The sequence below is a fragment of the Molossus molossus genome, unplaced genomic scaffold, assembly GCF_014108415.1.
Source record: "Molossus molossus isolate mMolMol1 unplaced genomic scaffold, mMolMol1.p scaffold_m16_p_4, whole genome shotgun sequence".
Lineage (NCBI taxonomy): Eukaryota > Metazoa > Chordata > Mammalia > Chiroptera > Molossidae > Molossus > Molossus molossus.
In genome coordinates this window covers 23,014,539-23,023,423 of record NW_023425377.1, presented here as the reverse complement: position 1 = coordinate 23,023,423, position 8,885 = coordinate 23,014,539, and the positions used below count along the sequence as shown (strand labels likewise).

Below are 8,885 nucleotides of genomic sequence, written 5' to 3'. Positions count from 1 at the left end.
CAGAAAAGAATGCACTGAAGCTTCCAAAGGAATATAAATAATTAATTTGTAGATCTTTTAGTGAAAACAAAGCTAATACTCAACTGCCATGGACCCTATTGATTTACAGTAAATATTGATGACAATGACAGCTTTTAACTCTTTGGGCTACCTAACTATTGTGCAAGAGTATTTAGAAGCATCACATTCATACAACTAAATTATTTATGACAGCTGGCCATGGGTTGTGGCTATAGGAAGAGTTTCTTTTGAAAAGCAAGCATGTCTGACATTGAAAGCTTCTAGTTCTATATCTGGACCTTAACAAGTGAGATAAAGAACCAGGTTTTTCAAAACTAGTACTAGGAGACTCATTTGAGATTGAAACATTTAGCTACACCATTTAAAACAAACAATAATATTTGCAAAAGTGCAGTATCATTTTTTGACTTGCTCATACATTCTAAATGATTTAAATATTTATGAGAAGCAAACCCTTTATGTAGGGCATCTGTTGGAGTTAGACATTTTTTTAATTATTTTATTTTATTTTTATTTTTTTTGTGGTACGTGCCCCTAGCGGGAACCAAACCCAGGACTCTCTGGTCCGCAGGCCAACGCTTAACCGCTGAACCAAACTGGCCAGGGCAGAGTTAGACATTTTTAATATAGCTGTCTTCATTAACTGCAAGTGTTGCTTTTCTATTGGTAGAGCTGTGTCCATCTATTTACTTGGAACATACCTTCCTGTTATTAAAACAGTTTCTCTGAAGAAAAGCTGGGTGTCTGGCTTTGAGGTGATTGACATCATGATTGAATGTAATAGTGTTCTGAATTTGGACATCCTTTTAGAATGTAAGTCTAGAATTTCAGAAATGTTAACTGCTGTTTGTGGTTTTGGTTTTGTTTTTTTAAGCCAATTTTTGCCCGTTCTATCCAGTCTTATTAATAGTAGTAGTAAAATCATAGTATTTTGGTCAGTCATTTATTTTTAATCCTTGCCTTCCTCCCCCAAGCCAGATTTGAATCCAGACCATTATAGATGTCTAATGATGTGTGACAGAGTACATGTCTAAGACAACTCTATAATTTAGCAAACACTACCACAGCAAAAAATAAATAAAGTCTTTGAAGAATTTGAAAAACCGCTTAGAAGAATAAAGTAACAGATTTTGACCTTTATCTTCATATGTGGATATGAACAATTCTGGAGCTTTATGCAATTATCAAATTCTTAAATTGTACTCTGGTTTGTACCTCTCCTATCCAAACAAACAAGAGCTTCTACTTTTGATAGCCAGTTGTAAAATCATTTAAGATTTCACTAGAATTTATATCTTACCATTTCTGCTTGAGTCGAGGTCAGCCTATATGTACATGTTTTAAAATTTTTCTGCTGATATTTAAAGAAATCAAATGTGAAACCAAAGCCCAATTTATCAGCAAAACTAATGTTTTCATTCTCATAGCCTTGGACTTTTAGTTCACAAGGTGATATTTTACAAGCTTTATTGGTACAAAAATATCCTGCTTACTCTAAATTTTATTGTCTAAATGAAACATTTTCTCATTACTTATTGACAAATGTATAAAATTCTGACTATCTTAAAATGGTCATTTAATTGAAATGTATTGTGTATGCACTTAATGGTTAAAACTTTACAGTCTTATTATTTTTAGATTTGCTACAGAGGGGTGGAGTATGTCCATGTACAGAGAGACTAAGGATTAACATTCAAGAGAGGAGTGAAAGGAATAGACCATTGAAAAGACCATCTCTGACCAAACAAGGGGGAAAACAGGCATTCAGTTAAATAGGATCCAATCCCTGGTTAGTCCCACACAGCAGTAGGGAGGTCAGGCTTAGGAGCCACACCTTAGTTTGACAACAAGGTCAAAACTGGGTTCTGTTTCTAGAAGGAGAGGGGCACAGATTCACCAAAGATGAAAGAGCTGAGGAGCACACAGTAGCCAGCTTTGTGACAAAAGCCCAGGCCGGCCTACTCTGGAGCACTAGTGACTACAGTACTATCTGTGCCTCTGATGGTAGTAACATGGACAGATGTCTAGTAGACAATTACTTTTTAAACTTAATTAGAACCAAAGGAAAACAAGATTTGGGTGGTCTGACTTAGCTTTTATTTTTTTATTTATTTTTTTTTTTATCCTCAACTGAGGACATTTTTCCATTTTTTGTACAGAGTGGGAAGGAGAGAGAGGAAGAGAGAGAGAGAAACATCGATGTGAAAGGGACACATCGAGTGGCTGTCACCCGCACGACCAACCAGGGCCGGGGACAAACTGCAACCGAGGTACATGCCCTTAGCTGGAACCGAACCCGGGTCTCTCCGGACCGCAGGCCAACGCTCTAACCGCTGAGCCAAACTGGCCAGGGCAATTAGCTTTTAAACAATAGTAGACATTGAAGCCAAATTTGTTACTTATTACTAAATTTACAGTGGTATATGGTGATCTTTAAACATGCATTGTGTTCTCTTAGTAATTTATCATTTAAGAACACATTGGGTGTTAGCTCTGATCTTAGAGTAGTGAATTTCTTGGGAACTTAAAATTGAGTGTAGGAGTTATAATGATAAATTCAAGGTCTGTGATCCTTATTAATGTTTTTAATGAATTGTTTTCCTCTATGTTGTGAGCTATAGATGAGCCACAGGTTTTTTTTTGCATCAATGTAGATAATTCCCCAAACACTTCCTGAGGACCTATGCAGGAGTCTAGCCTAGGGCTCTGTGTCATGTGCGGGGCCTGTGATACTAAATCCAGCAGGCAGGCTGTATGGTAACTTTTCTGGGTGACACACAGTGGCACTTGGAGGTGCTTTATGGAGGAGCTGCCTGGACTAAGGTCTGAGCAGGATGCAGGCAGCTGAGGCAAACAAGGAGGCATGGATGCCCTGGTCTCTCCAGGGAATGATTCCACAGTGACATGACAAAAACACAGTTGATAGTATTTAGACTGCTTAATTTTTCTGTTCTCTAATGCCCCCACCCCCCCATGTTTTCTCTTTCTGTTCTAGTGATGACTTATTTGAAACTGGGCTTAAAAACTGCAAAAGGAGGAGATTGGATCTAGAAAGCTTTTAAGCTCTGAAGTAATTTGGCTTTTATTTATTTATTTTTTTGTATAAAGGTTTTTTGGGTATTTGTTGTTTCAAATTATAAGAGAAAACTTATTTAGAAAGTTACAGAGGTTGTAGAAGTGAGCCCTCTGGGCCTCTTGGACTCAGGAAAAATGTTACAGAAGCAAAAGAAGGGCCCTTGGGGCTTAGGAGAGAGAAAGGCAAAGGTAACTTGCCTGGAGGGAGGAGGAAGGGGGGCAGAGGAAGGGGAGGGCATGCTCCTGAGAAGGAGAGTGCCCATATAAAGATTTTAGATAATTGTAAATGGAATCATTAATTTGAGTGCTAATAACAAGAATGAGGAATATAATGGAACAGGCCAAAATAATACATCAGCTGGTTTGTTATCATAGCCTATTATTAAAGTAAAATATTGTTGAAATACTGTAACTTAAAGGTACATTTTATTATTATTTTTTTATCCTCACCCAAGGACACTTTTCCACTTCCCGTTCAGATAGAGTGGGAGGGAGAGAGAGGAAGAGAGAGAGAAAAACATTGTCGTGAAAGGGACACATCGAGTGGCTGCCACCAGTAGGACCCAACCAGGGCTGGGGACAAACCGCAACCGAGGTATGTGCCCCTAGCGGGAACCGAACCCAGGTCTCTCTGGACTGCAGGCCAATGCTCTAACCGCTGAGCCAAACCGGCCAGGGCTAAAGGTACATTTTAGTTTTAAATATATATATTAGTAGCTAGGAATGGAGAATTTAGATGTGGGAGTGGGGGAGATTTATTTTTATAAGGTAATTTTTATTCTGACAAGGACTATTTTTTTTAAAAAGTGTTTTGCACTTAAAATTTAAGGTGAACATGTTAAATACACTTAGGAAAGTTAAATAAGCATTATATTAAATTGTGTGGGGAGTGTTGGTATATATTTTATTTTCCTCTTAGAGATGTTTATAGGAAGGAGATACTGAGTTACAAACAGTGAAATAATGAAGGGTACCAGATGCCTTTCCTGGAGATGCCATGTTTGTGAGTCTACACTGGAACCATGTATATAATCTTTCTTGGACTTGAACTATGACTCTGAAAAAAACCAAATATTCACAATGTTATTACAAAATACCAATGACTAAATTTCTAACTGAAGGTTTTTTAATTGGCAAACAGATAAGCAGCCTAAGCCAGAAAGGGTTTTTAACTTCAGGTTTAGTAAACTTATTTTACTTATTGCTCCATCACATTCCTCATCCCTAAAATAATAAGATAATACTTGGAGTCAAACAACTGTTGCCTTTTAATTCAAATCAGTTGGGAAATTACTGTTTGAATTCTGATGCTGCCATGATTTCTCCAAAATTAGTGTGAACAAACCAATCTATATAAAATGCTACCTTTTTGTCTCCTTTGCAAATTTATATACAAATCAAGACAATATCAGGGTGACACATGAATGAACTCAAATTCTGAGTCTTGTCTATTCACTAAAAAAGTATACTGCCTTTTTTCCTCATCATTCAAGGCCAGTGACTTTTAGGAACATGTTTTATACCACATATATCTTTTTTAATTAAAGCAAGTGCCTTGATGCTATTCCATATAAATTATGCTTAACCCTCTACGAGATGAGGATGCTTATTGATAATTGTAGCCTATTGCAGGAAAGGGAGAGTTGGTTAATAGTAGACCCTTTTCTTCTGGAAGGATATGTTCATGATGTTTACTCCTTAAGATCGTATATGTGTTAAGATCTAGAGGTGTTATTTCATTTGCTAATAAATTGTTATGCTAATAAAATATTGTGTCTAAATTATTTAAGTGCAAGGTGGGGGGTGGTTACTAAGAAGTAGATTTAGATCACCAGTGAACTTTAAAATACCATCTCTTTACCTTTGGAGAGTGAGTCAGTCATTAATTTTTCCTAGCTATAACAAGAGGATCTGTCCTTATAGAAAGCCATAAAGCAGAACTTCTGGTCAAGAAGGCGGGTAGGTAAACGCGGTATCGCGTCCTCCCACAACCACATCGAAGTTACAACTAAACTACAGAACAACCATCATTCAAAACCGCCTGAAATCAAGCTGAATGGAAGTCCTACAACTACGGAATTAAAGCAGCAGCCGCATCCAGACTGGTAGGAGGGGCGGAGGGGCGAGGGCCGGTGGCGAGACGGGCTGGTCCCACACCCACGTGTGGCGGATAAAAATCAGGAGGACACCTTGGCTGGGAAGGTCCTTCCTGAGGACTGAGGGGTCCCCGTCCCACACCAGGTGCCCTGCTCAGGGTTCCAGTGCCAGGAAGAGAATCCCCATAACTTCTGGCTGGAAAAACCAGCAGGAACTGAGGCTCAGGGAGGCTGAAGCGGCTGGAGCCCCAGGCAGCTCCCTAAAGGGCCCGCACACGGACTTATCAGACTCTCTCCCTCTAAGCTTGGAGGGGAGGCAGCTCGAGGGGCGCCAGAGACATACAGGGAAGAACTGAGCTGTTTGGCACTGGAGCGAGGGCTGGAGAGGGGGCTTTCTCTGGGACAAATGTACTGTCAGAGGCCTTTGTTCCTTTGGTGAGCCCTTCCCTGGGTTGGCAGACAGTGGCCAAAACTGGGACTCCAGCAACCTGGCTCACACTGGTAGCCCCGCCCTGGTGACTCCCTGAGGCCCCACCCCGCCCCGCCCCACCCCACCCCACTCCACCCCACCCCGCCCCACCCCACCCCACTCCACCCCACCCCACTTTCAGGCCCACCCAAGCTGTTGCCACTTGCTTAACCATAGGATTGGCCTGACTTGGATCCTGCTTCAGGTTTTTCCTAAATTCTTTCAAACGAGCAGCATCTGGTTTCAGCCCCATACCGCTCGTTAAGTAATACACAGAAACAAACACAGGGAGGCAACCAAAATGAGGAGACAAAGAAACAGGTCCCAAATGAAAGAACAGAACAAAACCCCCAAGAAAAGAACTAAGCGAAATGGAGATAAGCAACCTAACAGATGCTGAGTTCAAAACACTGCTTATAAGGATACTCAATGAACTCAGGGAGAACCTCAGTGAACTTAGTGAGGGCCTCAACAGCATAAAAAAGGACCAGTCAGAAATTATGAATGCACAGTCAGAAATGAAGGAGGCTTTAACTGAAATAAAGAATAATTTACACAGATTCAAAGTAGAGTATGTAAAGCCAAGAAGCAAACCATCGATTTGGAATATAAGGAAGCAAAAAACGCCCAATCAGAACAGCAAAAAGAAAAAATAATCCAAAAAAATGAGGATAGTGTAAGGAGCCTCTGGGACAACTTCAAGCGTGCCAACATTTGCATCTTGGGGGTGCCAGGAGAAGAGAGAACAAGAAATCGAAAACCTGTTTGAAATAATAATGGCAGAAAACTTTCCTAACTTGGTGAAAGAGACAGACATACAAGTTCAGGAAGCACAGAGATTCCCAAACAAGATGAACCCCAAGAGGCCCACACGAAGACACATCATCATCAAAATGCAAAAGGTTCAAGACAAAGAATCTTAAAAGCAGCAAGAGAAAGGCAGCTAGTTACCTACAAGGGAGTTCTCATAAGGCTGTCAGCTGACTTCTCAATAGAAACTTTGCAGGCCAGAAGGGAGTGGCAAGAAATATTCAGAGTGATGAAAAGCAAGAACCTACAACCAAGATTACTCTATCCTGCAAAGCTGTCATTTAGACTCGATGGCCATATAAAGAGTTTCCCAGACAAGAAAAAGTTAAAGGAGTTCATCACCACCAAACCGTTATTATATGAAATGATGAAGGGTCTTTTTGAAGAAAAAGATAAAATATATGAACAAACAAAATGGCAATGAATACATATCTATCAACAATGGAATCTACAAACAAAATGAACAGGTAGAACAGAAACATTCTCATAGATACAGAGAACATTTTGTTGGTTGCAGATGGGAGGGGGGTTGGGGGAATGAGTGAAACAGGTGAAGGGATTAAGAAGTACAAATTCATTGCTAGACTGACAAACCTCAAAGGGAAATGGTTTGGGGGGGCGGGGAGAAATAAACCAAAGAACTTATATGCATAACCAATGGACACAGACAAAAGTGTGGGAAAAGGCGGGAGGGGGGCGGGAGTGGGGAGGAGGGGGTCAATGGGGGAAAAATGTGGAACATCTAATACATTCTACATTCAACAATAAAGATGAAAAGAAAAGAAAAAGAAAGCCATAAAGCATAAAGAAACCCAATTCTTTCCTTTTTGCTTGTGGTCGTAAGGAGGTCAACCCTATGGGGAATCCTTTTTTCCATCACTGAAGAGGGAAGGAGGATTACACTGTTTGAGGAGCCTTCCAGTTTTCATGTTGCGTGTCTCCATTATGTACTGTGTTTTAATCAGAAACCCAAATCTGACTTGTTTACTACTGCCCAACCTCTGCATTTTGGTATGTGAATTTTGAGTCACATTTTTTTTTCATCAATCAGTTGAAGCTAACACCTTATACCGACTAAGAGAATTGGGAGTGGAGTTCCTAACTGGAGCACAATACTTTGTGAGGAATAGTCTACATACACCATCTCCCCATACCTGCAGTGAAGCCTCTTCCCAAATGTACACCCCTTTCTACATCTCTCAGCTCTGTGGAAGAAGTGCAAGTGTGGATATAGGGCTAAGGACAGTCCTCAGTCTTCCTCGTACAGCCCTTTCCCTCTCAATCTACCATGTCAGAGAAATTACAAGTGGCTGCTCCTAAGGTTTCTTCAGTTGGTTAAATTATCTCCCTTATGTAGCCTACCTCTGCCATCTGGTGGCCAGAATATGCTACCACAATCTATTTCAAAGATAACTGGCTTCAGGTAGCATGAACAGTTCTTTAATAGGTCTGCAACATTACATTATCTGAGCCTATCTGTCCTTTTGCATTATGATTTTCTGGAAATATTAAGTGAAACTGTTTGACATATAATAGACAATCAATAACTCTTAGCTTCCTTCCCTTTTTTTTTTTTTTACTGTAAAAACTTTATTGTTAACATTTGGTCCAAGACATGGGAGAGAACTTCAGGGTAGTTAAAAGGATTCCTAATGGTTTCAGAGAGAACCTCAAACAGAAGCAAGACAACAAGGGGATGCAGAGGGGCCATGTAAAGGCCTCTGGGCTCTAAAGGTTGCTAGTCATCCTTGAGGGTGAGCCTTTCAAAGAGATACTCTCCCCGCCCAGCTTCAGGGCTGGCCCCCCTGCTGAGGTTAGTCAGGTGGCTGCCCATCTTCTGGATGATTTTCACCTCCTTATCCAGGAAGTGGTTCTCTAGGAAGTCACAGAGATGAGGGTCTATGTGGGTGGAACCCAGGGCATGCAGATCCAAAAGGGCCTGGTTCAGGTTCTAATCCAAGGCCATGGTGGCTTCCGTGGCATCCAGAGTTTCACCGCTCTCATCTTGGGAAGGCTTCTGCACCTTCTTGAGGAAGGCCTTGCCACCACGCAGGTTTTGCATTTTCAAGAGAAGGTTGGCACGCTCATGCTTCTCCTTGGCCAACTCACAGAAGAAGTGGCCCACGACCTCCAGAGCCACATCTGGGTGGTTGAAATAGAAGCTCAGAGAGAGGTAGGTGTTGAAGGCCTGCAGATGCAGGTTGACCAGGTGGTTGACAGCGGCCTCCCCCTTAGTGGAATAATTCTGACGAATTTGGGGTCTCATGGCTGCTAGACAATAAGAAGTTAAACTAAAAAAATGGTGTTGGCTGGTCTTAGAGGCTGAGATGGTTCTGAAGATGGTAACTGTAAAAGAGGTTGGAAGAAGGGGTGTCTGGATCTGTTCTGTCCAAACACTGTTGAAGCAAGAAACA

General features: G+C 41.0%; 1 pseudogene; it reads right to left on the bottom strand.

The window, feature by feature from the left end:
* Nucleotides 1–8,209: 8,209 nt before the first annotated feature.
* Nucleotides 8,210–8,737, bottom strand: LOC118615933 (annotated as a pseudogene).
* Nucleotides 8,738–8,885: the final 148 nt, after the last annotated feature.